This window comes from Hyla sarda, chromosome 5 (assembly GCF_029499605.1).
Source record: "Hyla sarda isolate aHylSar1 chromosome 5, aHylSar1.hap1, whole genome shotgun sequence".
Classification (NCBI taxonomy): domain Eukaryota; kingdom Metazoa; phylum Chordata; class Amphibia; order Anura; family Hylidae; genus Hyla; species Hyla sarda.
In genome coordinates this window covers 244,720,749-244,744,677 of record NC_079193.1, presented here as the reverse complement: position 1 = coordinate 244,744,677, position 23,929 = coordinate 244,720,749, and the positions used below count along the sequence as shown (strand labels likewise).

General features: G+C 43.9%; 1 protein-coding gene and 1 long non-coding RNA gene across 6 annotated transcripts in view; one reads left to right on the top strand and one right to left on the bottom strand.

Moving 5' to 3' along the window:
• The window catches only part of ZNF407 (zinc finger protein 407), a 598,515-nt gene that overhangs the window by 279,761 nt on the left and 294,825 nt on the right, over positions 1-23,929 (top strand). The window lies entirely within an intron of this gene.
• LOC130273918 (uncharacterized) lies at positions 5,478-14,743 on the bottom strand. The gene is made up of 5 exons (XR_008844177.1): positions 14,515-14,743; positions 10,780-10,832; positions 8,392-8,533; positions 6,112-6,176; positions 5,478-5,535 (listed from the first exon to the last, which is right to left on the bottom strand). It is a non-coding gene; the product is annotated as an uncharacterized LOC130273918 (long non-coding RNA).

The window sequence follows — 23,929 nt, the reverse complement described above, 5'->3', positions numbered from 1 at the left end:
CCCGCTCGCGATGCGCATCCCGGCTCCCGTACCTGACTCGCTCTCCGTCTGTCCTGTCCCGGCGCGCGCGGCCCCGCTCCCTAGGGCGCGCGCGCGCCGGGTCTCTGCGATTTAAAGGGCCACTGCGCCGCTGATTGGCGCAGTGGTTCCAATTAGTGTGTTCACCTGTGCACTCCCTATTTATACCTCACTTCCCCTTCACTCCCTCGCCGGATCTTGTTGCCATTGTGCCAGTGAAAGCGTTTCCTTGTGTGTTCCTAGCCTGTGTTCCAGACCTCCTGCCGTTGCCCCCGACTACGATCCTTGCTGCTTGCCCCGACCTTCTGCTACGTCCGACCTTGCTTCTGTCTACTCCCTTGTACCGCGCCTATCTTCAGCAGTCAGAGAGGTCGAGCCGTTGCTAGTGGATACGACCTGGTCACTACCGCCGCAGCAAGACCATCCCGCTTTGCGGCGGGCTCTGGTGAAAACCAGTAGTGACTTAGAACCGATCCACTAGCACGGTCCACGCCAATCCCTCTCTGGCACAGAGGATCCACTACCTGCCAGCCGGCATCGTGACAGTAGATCCGGCCATGGATCCCGCTGAAGTTCCTCTGCCAGTTGTCGCCGACCTCACCACGGTGGTCGCCCAGCAGTCACAACAGATAGCGCAACAAGGCCAACAGCTGTCTCAACTGACCGTGATGCTACAGCAGCTACTACCACAGCTTCAACAATCATCTCCTCCGCCAGCTCCTGCACCTCCTCCGCAGCGAGTGGCCGCTTCCGGTCTGCGACTATCCTTGCCGGATAAATTTGATGGGGACTCTAAATTCTGCCGTGGCTTTCTTTCCCAATGTTCCCTGCACTTGGAGATGATGTCGGACCAGTTTCCTACTGAAAGGTCTAAGGTGGCTTTCGTAGTCAGCCTTCTGTCTGGAAAAGCTCTGTCATGGGCCACACCGCTCTGGGACCGCAATGATCCCGTCACTGCCTCTATACACTCCTTCTTCTCGGAAATTCGAAGTGTCTTTGAGGAACCTGCCCGAGCCTCTTCTGCTGAGACTGCCCTGTTGAACCTGGTCCAGGGTAATTCTTCCGTTGGCGAGTACGCCGTACAATTCCGTACTCTTGCTTCAGAATTATCCTGGAATAATGAGGCCCTCTGCGCGACCTTTAAAAAAGGCCTATCCAGCAACATTAAAGATGTTCTGGCCGCACGAGAAATCCCTGCTAACCTACATGAACTCATTCATCTAGCCACTCGCATTGACATGCGTTTTTCCGAAAGGCGTCAGGAGCTCCGCCAGGATATGGACTTTGTTCGCACAAGGCGTTTTTTCTCCCCGGCTCCTCTCTCCTCTGGTCCCCTGCAATCCGTTCCTGTGCCTCCCGCCGTGGAGGCTATGCAGGTCGACCGGTCTCGCCTGACACCTCAAGAGAGGACACGACGCCGCATGGAGAATCTCTGCCTGTACTGTGCCAGTACCGAACACTTCCTGAAGGATTGTCCTATCCGTCCTCCCCGCCTGGAAAGACGTACGCTGACTCCGCACAAAGGTGAGACAGTCCTTGATGTCTACTCTGCTTCTCCACGTCTAACTGTGCCTGTGCGGATATCTGCCTCTGCCTTCTCCTTCTCTACTATGGCCTTCTTGGATTCCGGATCTGCAGGAAATTTTATTTTGGCCTCTCTCGTCAACAGGTTCAACATCCCGGTGACCAGTCTCGCCAGACCCCTCTACATCAATTGTGTAAACAATGAAAGATTGGACTGTACCATACGTTTCCGCACGGAGCCCCTTCTAATGTGCATCGGACCTCATCACGAGAAGATTGAATTTTTGGTCCTCCCCAATTGCACTTCCGAAATTCTCCTTGGACTACCCTGGCTTCAACTCCATTCCCCAACCCTGGATTGGTCCACTGGGGAGATCAAGAGTTGGGGGCCCTCTTGTTTCAAGGACTGCCTAAAACCGGTTCCCAGTACCCCTTGCCGTGACTCTGTGGTTCCCCCTGTAACCGGTCTCCCTAAGGCCTATATGGACTTTGCGGATGTTTTTTGCAAAAAACAAGCTGAGACTCTACCTCCTCACAGGCCTTATGATTGTCCTATTGACCTCCTCCCGGGCACTACTCCACCCCGGGGCAGAATTTATCCTCTGTCCGCCCCAGAGACTCTTGCTATGTCTGAGTACATCCAGGAAAATTTAAAAAAGGGCTTTATCCGTAAATCCTCCTCTCCTGCCGGAGCTGGATTTTTCTTTGTGTCCAAAAAAGATGGCTCTCTACGTCCTTGCATTGACTACCGCGGTCTTAATAAAATCACGGTAAAGAACCGCTACCCCCTACCCCTCATCTCTGAACTCTTTGATCGCCTCCAAGGTGCCCACATTTTTACCAAACTGGACTTAAGAGGTGCTTATAATCTCATCCGCATCAGAGAGGGGGATGAATGGAAAACGGCATTTAACACTAGAGATGGACACTTTGAGTATCTGGTCATGCCCTTTGGCCTGTGCAACGCCCCTGCCGTCTTCCAAGACTTTGTTAATGAAATTTTTCGTGATCTCTTATACTCCTGTGTTGTTGTATATCTGGACGATATCCTGATTTTTTCTGCCAATCTAGAAGAACACCGCCAGCATGTCCGTATGGTTCTTCAGAGACTTCGTGACAATCAACTTTATGCCAAGATAGAGAAATGTCTGTTTGAATGTCAATCTCTTCCTTTCCTAGGATACTTGGTCTCTGGCCAGGGACTACAAATGGATCCAGATAAACTCTCTGCCGTCTTAGATTGGCCACGCCCCTCCGGACTCCGTGCTATCCAACGTTTTTTGGGGTTCGCCAATTATTACAGGCAATTTATTCCACATTTTTCTACCGTTGTGGCCCCTATCGTGGCTTTAACCAGAAAAAATGCCAATCCCAAGTCTTGGCCTCCTCAAGCGGAAGACGCCTTTAAACGGCTCAAGTCTGCCTTTTCTTCGGCTCCCGTGCTCTCCAGACCTGACCCATCTAAACCCTTCCTATTGGAGGTTGATGCCTCCTCTGTAGGAGCTGGAGCAGTCCTTCTACAAAAAAATTCTTCCGGGCATGCTGTTACTTGTGGTTTTTTTTCTAGGACCTTCTCTCCGGCGGAGAGGAACTACTCCATCGGGGATCGTGAGCTTCTAGCCATTAAATTAGCACTTGAGGAATGGAGGCATCTGCTGGAGGGATCAAGATTTCCAGTTATTATTTACACCGATCACAAGAACCTCTCCTATCTCCAGTCTGCCCAACGGCTGAATCCTCGCCAGGCCAGGTGGTCTCTGTTCTTTGCCCGATTTAATTTTGAAATTCACTTTCGGCCTGCCGATAAGAACATTAGGGCCGATGCTCTCTCTCGTTCCTCGGATGCCTCGGAGGTTGAACTCTCTCCGCAACACATCATTCCTCCTGACTGCCTGATTTCCACTTCTCCAGCCTCCATCAGGCAAACTCCTCCAGGAAAGACCTTCGTCTCTCCACGCCAACGCCTCGGAATCCTCAAATGGGGTCACTCCTCCCATCTCGCAGGTCATGCAGGCATCAAGAAATCTGTGCAACTCATCTCTCGCTTCTATTGGTGGCCGACTCTGGAGACGGATGTCGTGGACTTTGTGCGAGCCTGCACTGTCTGTGCCCGGGATAAGACTCCTCGCCAGAAGCCCGCTGGTTTTCTTCATCCTCTGCCTGTCCCCGAACAGCCTTGGTCTCTGATTGGTATGGATTTTATTACAGACCTACCCCCATCCCGTGGCAACACTGTTGTTTGGGTGGTCGTTGATCGATTCTCCAAAATGGCACATTTCATCCCTCTTCCTGGTCTTCCTTCAGCGCCTCAGTTGGCTAAACAATTTTTTGTACACATTTTTCGTCTTCACGGGTTGCCCACACAGATAGTCTCGGATAGAGGCGTCCAATTCGTGTCAAAATTCTGGAGGGCTCTCTGTAAACAACTCAAGATTAAATTAAACTTATCATCCTCAATCCAATGGACAAGTAGAAAGAATTAACCAGGTCTTGGGTGATTATTTACGACATTTTGTTTCCTCCCGCCAGGATGATTGGGCAGATCTTCTACCATGGGCCGAATTCTCGTATAACTTTAGAGTCTCTGAATCTTCCTCCAAATCCCCATTTTTCATGGTGTACGGCCGTCACCCTCTTCCCCCCCCTCCCTACTCCCTTGCCCTCTGGTTTGCCCGCTGTAGATGATGTGACTCGTGATCTTTCCACCATATGGAAAGAGACCCAAAATTCTCTTTTACAGGCTTCATCTCGCATGAAAAAGTTTGCCGATAAGAAAAGAAGAGCTCCCCCCATTTTTGCTCCCGGAGACAAGGTATGGCTCTCCGCTAAATATGTCCGCTTTCGTGTCCCCAGTTACAAACTGGGTCCACGCTATCTTGGTCCTTTCAAAGTCTTGTGCCAAATTAATCCTGTCTCTTACAAACTTCTTCTTCCTCCTTCTCTCCGTATTCCTAATGCCTTTCATGTCTCTCTTCTTAAACCACTCATCATCAACCGTTTCTCTCCCAAGTTACTTTCTCCCACTCCTGTCTCCGGTTCTTCTGACGTCTTCTCAGTGAAAGAGATACTGGCCTCCAAGACGGTCAGAGGAAAAAGGTTCTTTTTGGTGGATTGGGAGGGCTGTGGACCTGAAGAGAGATCCTGGGAACCTGAGGACAACATCCTAGACAAAAGTCTGCTCCTCAGGTTCTCAGGCTCTAAGAAGAGGGGGAGACCCAAGGGGGGGGTACTGTTACGCCGAGCGCTCCGGGTCCCCGCTCCTCCCCGGAGCGCTCGCTTCTCTCTCGCTACCGCAGCGCTCCGGGCAGCTCCACTGACCCGGTGCGCTGCGATACCGTCTCCAGCCGGGATGCCATTCGCGATGCGGGTGGCGCCCGCTCGCGATGCGCATCCCGGCTCCCGTACCTGACTCGCTCTCCGTCTGTCCTGTCCCGGCGCGCGCGGCCCCGCTCCCTAGGGCGCGCGCGCGCTGGGTCTCTGCGATTTAAAGGGCCACTGCGCCGCTGATTGGCGCAGTGGTTCCAAATAGTGTGTTCACCTGTGCACTCCCTATTTATACCTCACTTCCCCTTCACTCCCTCGCCGGATCTTGTTGCCATTGTGCCAGTGAAAGCGTTTCCTTGTGTGTTCCTAGCCTGTGTTCCAGACCTCCTGCCGTTGCCCCCGACTACGATCCTTGCTGCTTGCCCCGACCTTCTGCTACGTCCGACCTTGCTTCTGTCTACTCCCTTGTACCGCGCCTATCTTCAGCAGTCAGAGAGGTCGAGCCGTTGCTAGTGGATACGACCTGGTCACTACCGCCGCAGCAAGACCATCCCGCTTTGCGGCGGGCTCTGGTGAAAACCAGTAGTGACTTAGAACCGATCCACTAGCACGGTCCACGCCAATCCCTCTCTGGCACAGAGGATCCACTACCTGCCAGCCGGCATCGTGACAATATCAGGTGCACTTCAAAGTTCAGCAAGTGATGCTCTTAGTATTCCATTTTTGCTCCTTCAAGGGTATATAAAGGAAAGAAAAAGAATTAGATTAAATATATAAATAGAGAATTATACAACATCACATACAGTCAGAGAGGGTCTGGTCATAAGTAATTAAGCTTTATAGATTTGATGTGTTAGCTTGAATTCTACATGGAGGGCCCCAGGTTTTAGGGACCCCAGTGTATGTATCCATTTTAGTTCTCTCTCTCTCTTTTAAGAGATTGACACAATCGCCCCCTCTCTTGAGGCGTGGGACATGGTCAAGTAACATGAACTTGAGATCTTTTTCAGAGTAGCAAGCCTCCAAAAAGTGTTTGGATACTGGCAGGTCATGTCGCTTCTTGCGAATGGTGTATCAATGGTGATTAATACATATTTTGAATTCCCACATACTTTCACCAACGTTCACCATATCGCAAGGACACCAAAATGCATAAATGATGAAGTCAGAGTTGCACGTAAGATAGAATTTGATAGGATAGCGAAAGCCAGATTTAGGATGGACAAAATTGCTACCTTTTGCATCAGTGGACAATTAATACATGATCTACATGGGAAAGAACTTAGATTTTTTGAAGTAATGTACCTTTGAGTAGATTTCTTAATAGAGACATCGGATTTGATCAGTTTGTCGCATAGGTTCGTTATCTTCTGTAGGACATAAGGGATGGAATAGTTAATTCCCGTATGTTATCAAATCCATTACATAGTATAGGCCAATATTTCCAAGTGGCATTAGCAATGTGATTAAGGTGGCAAAAAAGTGGAAACAAAGGCCAGTGTTAATATTCTGGCATGTTGATCCAGATGTATCAAGCTGGACCTACTAATGCCAATGGCTTCTTGTTTGCTGGTGGCAACTAATTGTTTAGGGTAAACCCTTTTCAAGAAGTTGTCCGCCATCTTGCCCAAAGCAGGTTCAAGATCAATGTCATGACTGATGATTCTACTGGCCCTGAGCATTTGGCTTTTAGGCCACAACCATACCATTGGTCTGGGGTGTTTATTCTCGTATCTGAGGAGGGAATTGCAATTAGTGGATTTCACAAATAGGAGGTGGTTAAAGGGGTACTCCGGTGCTTACACATCTTATCCCCTATCCAAAGGATAGGGGATAAGATGCCTGATCGCAGAAGTCCCGCAGCTGGGGACGCCATCATGCACGCGGCACCCCGTTTGTAATCAGTCCCCGGAGCATGTTCGCTCCGGGACTGATTACGGTCGACCGCAGGGCCGGCGGCGTGTGATGTCACACCCCCACCCCCCGTATGACGTCACGCTCCGCCCCTCAATGCAAGCCTACGCTCTGGGGAATTATTACAAACGGGGTGCTGCGTGCATGATCACGGGTGTCCCCAGCTGCGGGACTCCCGCGATCAGGCATCTTATCCCCTATCCTTGGGATAGGGGATAAGATGTGTGAGCACCGGAGTACCCCTTTAAGCAATATCCATCAATATGAACCAAAGTGTCCAAAAATTGGACAGCTTTGGTGGATTGCATAGTTACATAGTTAGTACGGTTGAAAAAAGACATACATCCTTGATGGGAATTGAAGGGTAGGGGTGTGGCGCGATATTGGGGAAGGGATGGGATTTTATATTTCTTCAAATAAAATTCAAAGAAAATTTTATTGTTGGGGTGTATGGAATTGAGAAAACAGTGGAAGTCAGACAGTCAGTCTGTTGAACTGGACCAGATGAGGAAGATATTGTCGATATAGCTCCATCACCCCAGCACATGGCTGAAGTGGTGGGGTACATAGACATATCTTTCCTTAAGATGGGAGACAAACAGATTGGTTTAAGTGGGTGCCACATTAGTCCCCATCGCGGTTCCAACGAGTTGTAAATAGAATTGGTCATTAAATGTAAAGTTCCTGGTAAGGACCAATTGTAGTAGCCTGACCAGGAACGCTGTTTGTTCAGGGGAAAAATCATCTTGGATAACATTAGTAATGGCAACCACACCTCCATCATGAGGGAAGGAGTTGAAGAGACTGGTGACATCGAGGGAGGCTATGATAGTACCTTCAGGAAGGAACACTCTCTTAATTTTTTGGTAACAAATCAGTCGTGTCACAGATATAGGATCTAGCATTGCATGCATAGGGACGCAAAACCTTATCCAAAAAAATTGAAATGTGGCTAGTTAAGGAATTCCTTCCAGACACAATGGGCCATCCGAGAGAATCCATCAAACATTTATATATTTTGGGTAGTAGATATAATACCGGGGTCACCGGATGAGTGACCACCAAGAATTCGAATAATGATTGATAATGTTTTGTTCCCTTGCTTAAATTAAGATGCTTTTTGATCTCTCTCTCTCGAAATCCCATCTGGGATCACATGATGATTTGTAAGTGATGCCATCATTCAGTTGTTTATCAGCCTCAGCGATATATTTGAGCCTGTCCATTACCACAATGGCCCCGCCTTTATCCGCAGGGTTGATAACCACATTGTGGTCATGGACAAGCTCATCAATCGCCTTGACTTGGTCATTGGTAATATTAGGACAGAAAAATCTGTCCCCCTGTTCCTCCAAAATATCAACATCCTTTTTAACAAGCTGGCAAAATGTTTCCACAATAGGTGACTAAACATTAGGTGAGAAATCACTCATTACATTTAAGTCATAATTTTTAAAACAGAAAGCCACAGGTGTAGTAGCATCACCATGTCCAGGAGGAGGTGGACCCATCGGCGCTCCCCCAGAAAATCACACTTTGAGGCGCAGTATCCTGAAGAATTGGAGCTGGACCAACTCCACCTGAAACCAATCGGTCCTAGAGGCAGGGCACCATTTAAGTCCTTTAGATAACAACTTGTGTATCAGTTAGAGAAATGGAGGAGATATTTACCACTGTATTTCCGTGGTCTTGCGAAAGTTCAAGTTGGGTTGAGTCCCTTTTGTCGCATTCTTCTGTCCTCTTGTCTTTACGTGAGTGTTGGTGTCTGCGGCTGCCTCTTCTGGTGGTCATGGGTCGATGGGAGGGCCTGCCTCTAAAAAAGGAGTCGAATTCACATGATTAGATCTAGAATCAACATTGGTAGCGATACGGTCCTAAAAAGTATCTCTGCATCTGCATAACCTCCTGAAAGCACTAAAAGCTAAGCCCCAATTGTAGACTTTGCCATTAAAGGAGTAGTCCAGTGGTGACTCAGTGGTGAGCAACTTATTCCCTATCCTAAGGATAGGGGATAAGTTGCAGATCGCGGGGGGTCCGACCGCTGGGGCCCCCTGCGATCTCCTGTACGGAGCCCCGACAGCCCACGGGAAGGGGGCGTGTCGACCTCCGCACGAAACGGCGGCCGACACGCCCCCTCAATACAACTCTATGGCAGAGCCGAAGCGCTGCCTTCGGCAATCTCCGGCTCTGCCATAGAGATGTATTGAGGGGGCGTGTCGGTCGCCGCTTCGTGCGGGGGTCGACACCCGCTATCTGGGCCGAGAGCCGGGGCCCTGTACAGAGAGATCGCAGGGGGCCCCAGCGGTCAGACCCCCTGCGATCTCAAACTTATCCCCTATCCTTAGGATAGGGGATACGTTTTTCACCACTGGACTACCCCTTTAATGTAGTTTTATTGATCGCGTGCCCATTTAATGCATTTAGATTCTTCCTGTTCATTTTAAAATTTCAGCAAAAAGGTAGATTGTTTGTCAATCTTATCTCCTTCCCCCATAGGGGAATTTGTTCTAATTTGTTCTGCCGCTTTCGGGGGGTATCATGAGAGATGTGGTTCTGTGATACAGTCCCGCGATCCCGCAAGACAGACATGCCACCCTTTACTTATGTTTGATATGGTACAGTTTGCCTAACTTGCATCAATACACAGTTAGTGTGACAGTTTGGGCATGCTTTAAGCCTGATGGCACCTATTATTTCACAACTCCTCTGCACATGCGTGCGCTAACATCATGGCATCTGTAATGGTCTGACGTCACTTCCGGAACGCCATGTACACGTCGGTATGTTTCCTTTATGTCTTTGCCATGTGTATCCTGCTGCACATTAGATATGTTGATTAACCCCTTCTGCTCCTGCATGTGCACAACAGTTTGATTTGTGCCTAGTGTAGCACTCTACTGTTACGTGCATCACTTGCCAGTGATTTTGTGTTTGGTGATACTGGCTACAGTAACCTGAAGTCACGTGTGTTAATATTATTGTGTCACTGATGTATGCAATTATCTAATTATATGTGATGTCACTTATTGCTCACCCTGTTTAAAGTATTCACTTTGTATCATTTGCTGCTTGACAATGGCCGTGAGAGATGGCCGAAATGTCGCTCTGGCATTTTTGTGCTTAATAAAGCCAAATTTCTGCTATTGGAGGTGCTGCTGTGCTCTTTTTTTTGGCTATCCACAAGCCACTGACCGAGGCTTTACTGCTTGCACTCCGCTGTACTCCTGTGCATTTGTGCTGCTCTATTTACATTTTTTATCTATTTATCTAGCTAGCAAACAAAAAGACAGTAGCAACTACACTGGAGTTTCCGCTGTCTATTTGTTGCTGTATTGCTGGAAGTCTGAAGCCAGGACGGTGTTACAGTGGGCACCGTGCATGACTTTGAGGAGTGCTGCTCTCTTTTGTAGTTTATCTATCTATCTATCTGCCATACATAAGTATGTGTTGAAAGTATGCTTTAGCATCATTTTTAAAATAGTGTACTGTTTGAATAATGGAATAATGCTTGCCATATTTTTTGTCCAGTTATAATCTAATACAATGACATATACCATACGCAAACCCAAAGGACACCATTATAGTCAAAGGGGTATCCATTGGTGTCTGTCATGCAGCAGACTGTCTGACTTTACTGGTCCTTACCGAAATCTTTGACATAGGCCATAAACGGAGCTTTCAAAACAAATGTGAACCTAACCTTAGCCATCTCATGAAGATTTAAACTAGACCCATGATTTATGGACTTATCTGTTTTAGTAAATATTTGCATTTGATATTACATATGATATAAATTTATTAGAAAATTGACAACTGGGTGTTACTTTTTTTTTTTATTACTTCTAATTTCATTTTCAAATTACAAAGGAAAAGGAACATATCCTCATATACAAAATGAAAACCCACCCCCCAGCTAACCCACCCCCAGTCCTGCATACATTGCCAAATATAGGGCCACGGACTCAGAAGGACAGAAAATGGCCATACACCTTCCCCACCCCATATGTCTTACCCTATATAAATTATTATTTAATTGTCGATTTTAATATTTCATCTTACCGTTCTCCAATCTCTCCCTTTCAACTGTTCCATTCCATTGCTCTGGACATTTCCTAAAATGGACAGAGTTGTCAGCAGAGAGCACTGTGGTCGTGACAGAAAAGAAATCCAAAAAGAAAAGAATTTTCTCTGTAGTATGCAGCCGCTAATAAATACTGGAAGGATTAAGATTTTTTTAATAGAAGTAATTTACAAATCTGTTTAACTTCCTGGCACCAGTTGATTTAAAAAAAAAAAAATAAAATGTTTTCCACTGGAGTACCCCTTTAAGGTGAGTGAAGGCTGGAGCCAAGTTGGACTGGGTATCACAGACAGAGATCCCAAGTTGGCATAAAAAGGAGGAGGATAGTTCAGTGTTTTTAAGCGCTTGGTGTAGTTAAGGTGATTGGCATTGCCATCCCTCAAAGTTCACTATAGCCTCAAGCGCACTGCACCCCCTATTCCTTTCTATGGCAAATATTCATATACATACTGGGCGGGAATAGGGACGGGGCAGAGGTGGGGCCAGGGGTGGAGTCTTGCTGGGGACCCTTGCTTTATTTGGTCCGGGGGCCCTGAGTGGTGTCAATCTGCCCCTGGGTATGGGTCTGCGTAATAGAGCCTTTAAAAGTATAATCCATGTGTGCTGCAAGAAGCCTCATTCTGACTGCAGAAGAGAGAAAGCTTGAACAATTCAAGCCTTCTCTTCTGTACAGCTGTCACTTCAATAGTGTGCTCACACTTAGCTTCTATTCTCACTGGCAGGCAGAAAGAGTGAGCTTGTGTACTTAATGCATATCCTTGTGACATTTACAGAGGTTGAATGGTGCATGCTTGACCTGAGCCGCAAGCCTTATTAATAGGATGTCCATATAGGTATGCTCATTGAACACAAGGTGGCACAGTTACAACCTAACCATGTAGATGCTGCAAACATATTCCTATGGGAGTTTTTACTGTGGTTTCTAGGAATGTGAAAGTTACATTAGAATGTAACAAAGGGGTTCTAGAAAATATAAGCAGAAATAATAGATGTGTAATTTTAGCTCTCAGATTCAGCCAACCCGTTTTAATGTACCCTGCTAGATGACACAGCATTTTCTATAGCGACAGCTACTGTATATAGCCACCTATGTGGATCTGGTCTGTACAGACACCCATAAACTTGTATGCTTTAACACTGCGATTCCCTAAAAACTACAGTACATTTGGAAAACTGTAATCTGCTGCTCTTATTAATATTTTCAAGTGTTCCATAAGAGTGTTTGTTGAAACAAAGCAAATGTAGATCTCAGAAGAAAATAAGCATGGCACTCATCAACTGATCTTCTTAACTTATTCAGTTTATTGTTTCCGTACAGAGGAACAAAAGCCTCTTGACTAATAGGCTGGGGGAGGTGGTGCTGGTGGTGGGCGTGACAGAGGTGACAACCCATTTCATGTCATACCGATGCTTATGAGTGTTGTTTTGTCTTTTAAAACTGCAGCTTAATCCTTAATTTTCTGGCTTTCAGACCTTTAAAGGTAGTGAGTATTTATTTTAGGAATCTTTTATCCACATTATGTAGACCACAATGTGGATTCCCAGATAAATACTGTATCTGTATTTCTTTCATTGCCTTTTGTTGTGCAGCACACAGGTAAATGTTGCTCAGTTACTAACCATAATGTGAGGTTCATTATTTGAAACAGAGCAGATATCCCATGAAAAGCCATGCCTTTATACACTCGGTAATACACTCTAATTTATAGCATTACAATTCTGAGTAATTATGAATGTTTACAGCGTTCTGATTGCTTGGAAATTGGAAGACAACCATATTCTTTTTACTGTTAAATGCACATAGCCATAATCGAAAAGAATTGGCAGTTCCCCTTGTTTTGAGTTTATGCTGTTCTTCAAACGGAGCCAAACACTGAAACGGACTACAAAATGATATGCTAATTTAGTGTGTGTGTGTATGTGTGTTTTTTATTTTTAATTACGACTTTGGCACAGTTTTTTTGGATTACAACAAACCTCAAGGTGATAAGTGTGGAAAGAGAAAATGATAAATTCTCCATCTCTAATGCAAAAAAGAACTCCACTAGCTAGAACATTGTGGTATTAGATAGATCTGTGTTTTAAGCTACGCTCAGAAGTGTTTCTCTTCTATACTTAAGATGGAAGACAAGTCAAATTCTTTCAGATGTAACAGTGTACTTAACATTGCATCAGACCTCAAACGATTTCATTGCAAACATCTTAAGTACGTGCTTACAAAAATTACTACTCCAAAATACAGAATCTTTGACTACTTTCAACTTGTTTTTAATAAAATGAACATTCATATCCATTCCCTTGGCATAGCTAATTAAGAATGAGGGAAAAGACAGGGATTCCCTCATGCTAGATCATGACTTATTCAACTTGTACTGTGCAGAAGCTTACCCCACTTTATCATGATAACAAATATGTAATATGGGGATCTATTTAGTTGCATGACGTCATAGTTTGACTATGGAGACATTCTCTAGCCTGATATGGTGAAACATAGTGTAGAAGCCATGGAAAAAATAAAACTGGTGGCCATTAAATACATAAATCGCACTGTGTAATACGATACAACCGCTGACTTCTAAGGTGGACAAAACTGATTTCTAGAGACCGATCACTGTGACAATTACTGATTTCCTTCTAAATATACAAATGGGTAAAATGGGGGTTTAGAGCTTTATTTTCCTTCTTCTGCCGCTCTCATTGAACGGTGACACTGGCCAAAATCAATAGTCATGAAGTTATAGGTAAAGTTCTCTCTAGATGTTTTTCTGAAGCAATTCTGATTGTTTGGAGCCTCACAGCCACATAAGTATAGTTGGCATAAAGAAGTACTGCTCAGGGTAATGTGCTATAGCTAATGGAAGAGTATGGTATGCATGGACTAGTACAGTAGCATTCACACATTGGAGTTTCTTATATTAGAGGTGTGACTAAATGATGGAAAGACAACAGAAGTTTGGGCCACAAGTAGACCAATAGTAGATGGCCAAATGTTTGTCACACCTAACCATCACACCTATAAGTTGTGGGTAGTAAATTGATTGTCCCACCATTAAAACTTATCCTCAATGCACAGGTTCAATGCATGATAGCGGGGGTGGGGCGTGGCGATGTGTTTGGAATGTACTGATCGTGTGTGGGTCCAACTGCAGGCATCACCTGCTATTTCAAGAATGGGATCCTAAGTCTCCTGTTGTAATGGAACATATTTCAGGCATGCAAGACACCTCCCTATTCATTGTTTATGGGAGCTGCCCGAGTTAGCCGAGCACTGTGGGAAAGTATGGCTTGCTTAGAAGAACTTGATATATTCTCAAGCTAGTTTAGAAGCAAAATTAAAAGGACACCTAAGCGAGATCATAGTTGGAGTTAAAATAGTTGAAAACAGCAAATCAATTAGGAATTCATAATTTAAAAAGAACAAGAAATAATATAAACAACATTAATTTAGGACTTCTCTGAAAATGTTTTGGTCAGTTCTAGAAGTGCACAATAAACATAAATAATTGTCTGCAATCCAGCAGAGAAGGACCTTTTATCTGTATTAGAGCAACATCATATTGGTTTGTTTTATAAAACTGATCAATGGAATATGCGACATAAAAGTCACACTGGATTTATCCTAATGTGCTGTAAATTGCTTCTCCTGTGCAGATCAAATCAGCCAAAAAGATCAGATTTTCTGCAGTCAGAAACATTTTCTACAAGACACTCACCTTTTGGATTCTCATTTGTGTCCTCATCCTGCCTTTGCAAATCATGACACATGTTTAGAAAGCAACATTCTGCTAGGCGACACTGCAGTAATTTATTGTGGGCCACTTTCATCCCATAGATGATACACATCCAAACATGAAGGGGAAGGGAGGGGGATACTGAGATCTCAGTGACAGTTCTGCCAAGGCCTAGGGCTGCTGTGGCTGTCTGATGGCATCTTCCATGAGTATATCAGTAAGTATTTTCCAGCATTTGGCATAAAGGTGACATTGTAATGTGTCTAAATCAGAACGATCACCAGCCTTGATCTTCTCACTGGTAACTAAATTTCATTTTAACAATGATATTGTTTATATCCAGACAGAAATAAAGGCAGGAAAATAAGTCTGTGTTTCTAGAAATATACCATCACGACAACAGTGGACATTGTCCCTTTGTTAAACAACTGAATATTTCAACATACTGAAAAGGTGAAGTAAAGTACAACGGAAATATAAATCTAAATTTACCTTTTAGTTAAAAAATGTCCAGCCATTTTACATAGTTTATTTACTATAGATATAATGACTAGGACGTGCTAATATTTGTGTTATTCTTATCTGAGTTTTGTAATATTTTCATAGTGGCCTTGGTGCTGGTTACAACCAATAATCAATCATGTTTTCATTTTCTCTTTTGCGTATTGAAAAATAAAACTGGGCTCTGGTTACTATGGACAGCGGTTTCTTTTAGATATTCATTTTAGTATGTAACAACAGGTATTAGTTCAACTTATTTCCCCTAAATCTTGCAGATGCAAATCATAAAATGTTGCAGTATCTTGTAATACCTTTTTTATTGGACTAACAGCATTTTGTAGAGACAAACTTTCGGGATTCCTCCCTTTATCAAGTCCAAAGCAAATCTAAGCTCACAAGCAGAAGACACAGGTTACATCTCACACATATGCAGGGGTTAAGGCAATAGATGTGGAGAATTCACATTAAGATGGGCCATAAATTGTCCTGTTATAGGACAGTTCTCCACATCTATTGTCTTAACCCCGACATATTTGTGAGATGTTACCTGTGTCTTCTACTTGTGAGCTTAGATTTGCTTTGGACTTGATAAAGGGAGGAATCCCGAAAGATTGTCTCTACAAAATGCTGTTAGTCCAATAAAAAAGGTATTACAAGATACTGCAACATTTTTTGATTTGCATCTGCATCACTGGACTAATACGGCTACTCAAATTCCCTAAATCTTGGAAACACAGTGCTAGTTTATGGATATGTCAAAGTGGTTATCAGCCTTTAGATAAGCCATCAATATCACACACTCTGCAAACCCCGTAGGTCATTTGTTTGAAAAGAGCTAAAACAAATCCTTAAAAATGCCATACTTTCAGTAATGGAGGTGCAAGGAACTGCGGCATTGTCCTGTTTACATATTAGCCCCTTTTGCTATAGGTCCAAATGTTTATTTTCTTTCTCCATAGGGGCCTATTTATCATATTACACATATATTGGCCAACCCTGCTGATTTTGGCAGGACTAGCTGCTCCACTAATATGATGATGGCTTCCTGACTCTCTCCCGACAGCAGATGACATTGTTCTTGTGTACATAAGCTACCACCAGAGGTTTCAGAACACGTGAATGCACAGCTAAGCCGAATATTGGGGAGGGATCAGAAGAGATAGCTGTTGGCCAAATAAGTGTGAAGGACCAGCTTTATACCTACTTGAACTAGACTAGGCAGGCAGTTGATATGCCAAATTTATCACAGTGGTGCACAGTCCTGGATAAATTTGCTGCGTCTTGCAAGACATATTAGATACTTTTTATCTTCCTTGTGCCACCTCTTGGTTGACTTACTTGGTCTTGATCAATATTTTGCACCAAAATTCTGGCAGACATTAATCCATGCCCCTTTTCTCTAAGCCTAACCTCCATTTCATGGGCACTTTCCAAAATCTGTCAAAAGCCATGTACACCTATTTTTTTGCCTCAGAATAAGTCAAAATTCTGGTGCACTTAGTGTAGTTAACCTGTTGGGGACGAAGGGCGTATCCATACGCCCGTTGGAATTTCGGTCCCCGCCGCGCTCTGGGGGGGGACCGGGCCGGGGTGACTGCTGATATCTATCAGGCACCCCGTGCAAATGCCCAGGGGGTCATTAGACCCCCCCCCCATGTTGGCGATCGGCGCAAATCGCAAGTGAATTCACACTTGCGATTTGCGCCGATTCAGGGTCATTACGGGTCTATGGTGACCCGGAATAGAAGGGGGATCGCGGTTGTCTAAGACAACTACGATCCCCCTACAGCGATAGGAGTGAGATGGCAGGGGTGCCACCCCTCCTATCTCTGCTATTGGTGGTCTAGACGCGACCACCAATAGCAGATCAGGGACGGAGGGGTTTACTTTCGTTTTCCCCATCCTGCCCTCCCACAATAAGCGGGGCAGGACGGGGAAAATGACGGGGACCAAACGCCGAAGGTCCACTTACCCCTCCGGAGGCTGCGGGCAATGGGGATCGGCGGCGGCGACTGAGATCGGTGACAGAGATCGGCGGCGGCGGCGACGGAGATTGGCACGTGCGGCGTGCGGCAGAAGAGGACGGCTCCCTGGATCCTACAGAAGTCGGTAAGTTGCCTAGCAACATCTGGAGGGCTACAGTCTGAGACTGTAGCCCTCCAGATGTTGCAAAACTACAACTCCCAGCATGCCCAGACAGCTGTTTGGGCATGCTGGAATATGTAGTTTTGCAACAGCTGGAGGGCTGCAGTTTGAGACCACTACATAGTGGTCTCTAAACTGTATCCCTCAAGATCTTGCAAAACTACAACTCCTAGCATGCTCAATCAGCTCTTTGCTGTCTGGACATGCTGGAATTTGTAGTTTTGCAACATCTGGAGGGTCACAGTTTGGAGATCACTGGGCAGTGGTCTATAAACTGTAGCCCTCCAGATGTTGCAAAACTGCAAATCCCAGCATGCTGAAACAGCAAACGGCTGTCTCGGCATGCTGGGAGTTGTAGTTGCGTAACCTCCAGCTGTTGGCGATCAGTACATGCTGGGAGTTGTAATTTTGCACCAGCTGGAGGCACACTGGTTGGAAAATACTGTTAGGTAACAGAACCTAACTAAAGTTTTTCCAAACAGTGTGCCTCCAGCTGTTGCAAAAGTACAACTCCCAGCATGCACGGTATGTCAGTACATGCTGGGAGTTGTAGTTTTGCAACAGCTGGAGGCACACTGGTTGGAAAATACTGTTAGGTAACAGAACCTAACTGAAGGTTTTCCAACCAGTGTGCCTCCAGCTGTTGCAAAAGTACAACTCCCAGCATGCACTGTCAGTGCATGCTGGGAGTTGTGGTTTTGAAACAGCTGGAGGTTCCCCCCCCCCCATGTGTACATTCACACGGGCAGGTTTACAGTAAGTTTCCTGCTTCAAGTTTGGTCTGCGGCACATTTTTTGCCGCAGCGCAAACTCCTAGCGGGAAACTCACCGTAACACGCCAGTGCGAATGCACCCTAAAAACACTACACTACACTACCACATAATAAAGAGTAAAACACTACATATACACCCCCTTACACTGTCCCCCCCACCAATAAAAATGAAAAACGTATTGTACGGCAGGGTTTCCAAAACGGCGCCTCCAGCTGTTGCAAAACCACAACTCCCAGCATTTCTGGACAGCCACGGACTGTCCAGGCATTCTAGGAGTTAAGCAACAGCTGAAGGCACCCTGTTTGGGAATCACTGGCGTAGAATACCCCTATGTAATGTCCACCCCTATGCAATTCCTAATTTAGTCCTCAAATGCGCATGGCGCTCTCTCACTTCAGAGCCCTGTCGTTTAGGGCCACATATGGGGTATTTCCGTAATCGGGAGAAATTACACTACAAATTTTGGGGGGCTTTTTCTCCTTTTACCCCTTATGAAAAGGAAAAGTTGGGGGTTATACCAGCCTGTTAGTGTAAAAAAAAAAAAAAATGTTTACACTAACATGCTGGTGTTACCCCATACTTTTTATTTTCACAAGCAGTAGAAGGAAAAAAAGCCCCCCAAAATTAGTAACGCAATTTCTCCTGAGTAGGGAATTACCCCATATGTGGGCGTTAAAAAATGCTCTGCGGGCGCACAACAGGGCTCAGGAGTGAGAGTGCGCCATGTATATTTGAGGCCTAAATTCGTGATTTGCACAGGGGTGGCTGATTTTACAGTGGTTCTGACATAAACGCCAAAACATAAATACCCACATGTGACCCCATTTTGGAAACTACCCCCCCACGGAACGTAACAAGGGGTATAGTGAGCATTTACACCCCACAAGTGTTTGACGAATTTTCATTAAAGTTGGATGGGAAAATGAAAAAAAAAATGTTTTCACTAAACTGCTGGTATTACCCTAAATTTCTCATTTTCACAAGGGAAAATAGGAAAAAAGCCCCCCAAAATTTGTAACCCCATTTCCTCTGAGTAAGAACATACCCCATATGTGGATGTAAAGTGCTCGGCGGGCGCACTACAATGCTCAGAAGAGAAGGAGCACCATTGGGATTTTGAAGAGAAAATGTGTCCGGAATTGAAGGCCACATGAGTTTACAAAGCCCCCATAGTGCCAGAACAATGGACCCCCCCACATGTGACCCCATTTTTGAAACTACACCCCTCGTGTAATGTAATAAGGGGTACAGTGAGCATTTATGCCCCACAGGTGTCTGACAGATTTTTGGAACAGTGGTCCGTGAAAATGAAAAATGTTATTTTTCATTTGCACAGTCCACTGTTCCAAAGATCTGTTAAACGCCAGTGGGGTGTAAATACTCACTGCACCCCTTATTAAATTCTGTGAGGGGTGTAGTTTCCAAAATGGGGTCACATGTGGGGGGTCCACTGTTCTGGCACCACAGGAGGCTTTGTAAACGCACATGGCCCCTGACTACCATTCCAAACGAATTCTCTTTCCAAAAGCTCAATGGCGCTCCTCCTCTTCTGAGCATTGTATTTCGCCCGCAGAGCATTTTACGTCCTAACATGGGGTATTTCCATACTCAGAAGAGATGGGGTTGCATATTTTGGGGGGGCATTCTCTCCCATAACCCTTTGTAAAAATGGTAAATTTGGGGAAGAAACTGCACTTTAGTGAAAACATTTTTTTTTCTTCATTTACACATCTGATTTTAACGAAAAGTTTTCAAACACCTGCGTGGTGTTAAGGCTCACTGGACCCCTTGTTACGTGCCTTGAGGGGTGTAGTTTCCAAAATGGTAAGCCATGTGGGGTTTTCTGCTGTTCTGGCACCATAGGGGCTTCCTAAATGTAACATGCCCCCCAAAAACCATTTCAGCAAAATTCACTCTCCAAAATCCCCTTGTCGCTCCTTCCCTTCTGAGCCCTCTACTGCGCCCCCCGAACACTTGACATACACATATGAGGTATTTCCTTACTCGAGAGAAATTGGGTTACAAATTTTTGGAGGCTTTTTCTCCTATTACCACTTGTAAAAATTCAAAAACTGGGTCTACAAGAACATGCAAGTGTAAAAAATGAAGATTTTGAATTCTCTCCTTCACTTTGCTGCTATTCCTGTCAAACACCTAAAGGGTTAACAAACTTTATGAATGTCATTTTAGATACTTTGAGGGGTGCAGTTTTTATAATGGCGTCATTTGTGGGCTATTTCTAATATGAAGGCCCTTCAAATCCACTTCAAACCTGAACTGGTCCCTGAAAAATTTCGATTTTTAAAATTTTGTGAAAAATTGGAAAATTGATGCTGAACTTTGAAGCCCTCTGGTGTCTTCCAAAAGTAAAAACATCTTAACTATATGATGCAAACATAAAGTAGACATATTGTATTTGTGAATCAATATATAATTTATTTGAAATGTCTATTTTCCTTACAAGCAGAGAGCTTCAAAGTTAGAAAAATTCACCAAGAAATGATGGAAGTATCGACAAAAATTTACCACTACCATAAAGTAGAATATGTCACGAAAAAACTATCTCGAAATCAAATTTATAAGTAAAAGCATCCCAGAGTTATTAATGCTTAAAGTGACAGTGGTCAGATTTGCAAAAAATGCTCCCATCTTTAGGGTTATAATGGGCTACGTCCCCAAGGGGTTAAAGGGGTATTCCAGGCAAAAACTTTTTTATATATATCAACTGGCTCCGGAAAGTTAAACAGATTTGTAAATTACTTCTATTAAAAAATCTTAATCCTTCCAATAGTTATTAGCTTCTGAAGTTTTCTGTCTAACTGCTCAATGATGATGTCACGTCCCGGGAGCTGTGCATGATGGGAGAATATCCCCATAGGAGCTGGACAGCTCCCGGGACGTGAGTCATCAGAAAGCAGTTAGACAGAAAACAGCAACTCAACTTCAGAAGCTAATAACTATTGGAAGGATTAAGATTTTTTAATAGAAGTAATTTACAAATCTGTTAAACTTTCCGGAGCCAGTTGATATATAAAAAAAAGTTTTGGCCTGGAATACCCCTTTAATCTCCTCCAGTATATGTTGCAGTACTATTGTTGAGAATTTTCCCAATAAAACTTAGTATGGTGTCATTTGTATTTATTTCTATTTAATAAAAGTGTATTAAAGATTTCCTGTTGTTAGATATATAATGTCTAGGCTTTGTGAAATTTCCTTATGGAACTTGTGTATATGTGATTCCACCTTGGTCCATTTGTCATCAGTGGGGTTGAAATTCTTGAGGTGTCTATACATAGTCTTGGTATCAACTGAAAAGGTTTGACTTTGTTATTAACTCTTTCACAAAGATCATTACAGCAGAACAATTTGTTGCTTGTGTAATATTGTTATAGGTGAACTACTATGATAAATCAATAGAAATGTGAAGTCCATTAATTCAAGAGCATTAGTGGGATTGATAAGTTCCAAGGTATCAATATTTTGGAATAACAGATTGTCATAGTAAATAACCTACTTGTGATGGTACAGAGCCTTTAGGAACAAAAACTATAAAACTAACATTTTAACACTAAATAACCCACTAGAAACAGCAGTCACAATTATGTAGATAGAAACAACTGTCACAATTATGTAGAGCCAATGTAAAACATTCTTGATTCTAGTAAAGTGTTTTGCTTTGGTCTGCATAAAAAGTTTGCAGGTCCTGACAGTTATGTCAGATCACTGTATTGTATTAGGGGGCTTTAATTGTGTGCATTTTATGAGGGGATTCAATCATTGAACCTTTCGAGTAGGTCAGAATGTTCTTTTTTTTTTTTTTTTTTTCTTCTTTAATAAACAATGTCATTTACAACAGTTTTGTCTTTCATAATATACAACATGATAACTTGTAGTGAAAGCAAACTTGTGTCCCTTGAGATATGAATGTGTTTATAAAAAGGACAAGAAGGAGATTACTGGATAAGTAATGATGATTATCAACAATGAATGCCATCAGAGATGGCTTATAAATCATGAGCAAGAGAAGACAAATATTACAAAGATCATTGTCTTCTATGGTCATAAGTGGCCAAGAAGGAGCATCCTTTGGGATAAGAACCCATAATACAGGATGTGTCTTTATTAGGATTCCCCTCTTCTATCATCTTCTGGGTGACTTGTGTTCAAAGCAAGTAAGTTACAGCTCAGGGAATGGTGTAATGGGAAATTTTGTGGGATCTAAAATACAGAAAATAAAGTGTGACAAATTATTGTGACAAGATTGTTACATATATTTCTATTGGACAAAAACTGTTACATGGATGCCATGTCCCATAAAATGTATGTTTGACTTATATAAAAATACATTTTTATACTTATTGTCTTGTACCTAACTCATTCATGGGCTCTAATTGGCTAAATGTCTGTTGGAGTCTATAAGTATTCTTTTAGCATACATGTGAATTTGTTTTGCTGTTTTGTGTAGTCAAATACACATTTCAATGCAGGTGCACCCCCAAAAAATCTGTAATGTCAGATCCTTATGCTCAGCAAATACTTCAAATATAAAAAAAGGATTAACAGATCCTTCTGGAATTGTAGCTTCCACAACTACAGTATGTTGGAATTGGTCAGGCACTGCATTTATTTTAAAAGGGTTATCCAGCCAAAGAGCAGCACCTGCATTATATGCGGGGCTGCTTTCCGGTCTCTGAAAACTCTTGGTTTCTGGGACTGGAGATGTGAGACAATGTTACGCCCCCTCGTGACATCACGCCAAGCCACCTCCATTCATCTATATGTGAGGGGGCCTGACAGCTATCACGCTATCAAGTTTCCAGTCCCGGAAACAAAGAGATTTCCGAGACTGGAGACGCAGCCCCGCATAGAATGCATGCGAGCACAGTATATAGCCGCTCCATCTCTGCAATACACAGGACGATCGCAGCGGGTGTCAGTAGTGATACCCGCTGTGTTCAGTTCTTACCTGCAGGTACTACTACTCCCAACATGGAGCACACTCTTCTCCAGGATGGGGGCTGTAGTACCTGCATTAATAGACAGATCACAGCAAGTGTAATTTATGACACCTGTTGCGATCTGTCTATTAATGCAGATACTACAGCTCCCAGCATGGAGAAGAGTGTGCTCCATGTTGGGAGTAGTACTACCTGCAGTTAAGGAAAGATCACAGTGGATGTCACTCCTGACACCCGCTGTGATCCTCCTGTATAATGTATAGATGGGGCCGGCCGCTCTTCTATGGTCTCCTTCACTGACGTATATATACACATATTCATATTTCCCACAGAGAGCTGTGATTGGCTGGAACTATCTGGCCAATCACAGCTCTCTGCGGGAAATATGAATATGTGTATATATACGGCAGTGCAGGGGACCATAGAAGAGCGGCTGGCTGCATCTATACATTATACAGGAGGATCGCAACGGGCGACCTGTGAATTAGTACAGGTACTACTACTCCCATCATGGAACAGTGTGTTCTATGCTGGGAGTAGTAGTACTACCTAAAAAATATTAAAAATAAAGAAAAAAAGTGAAAAACATTTTTATTATTGCCGGCTACATTTTTAGGTCCCCACCCTTCACTACTGTATCTTTTTTAGTAATTTTTTTTTATGCTACCCTACGAAATTTTATTAAAAAAGGTATCTCCATCACTTTTTTGGATCTTTAACCCCTTAATGACCAAGTCCTTTTTCACTTTAAGGACCAGGCCAATTTTATTTTTGCGTTTTCGTTTTTTCCTCCCCGCCTTCTAAAATCCATAACTCTTTTATATTTCCATCTACAGACCCATATAAGGGCTTGTTTTTTGCATGGCCAATTGTACTTTGTAATGAAACTTCTCATTTTACCATAAAATGTACGGCAAACCCAAAAAAAACATTTTTTTTAGGGAGGAAGTTTAAATGAAAACCAAAATTTTGCACACTTTGGAGGGGTTTGTTTTCACACTGTACAATTTACGGTAAAA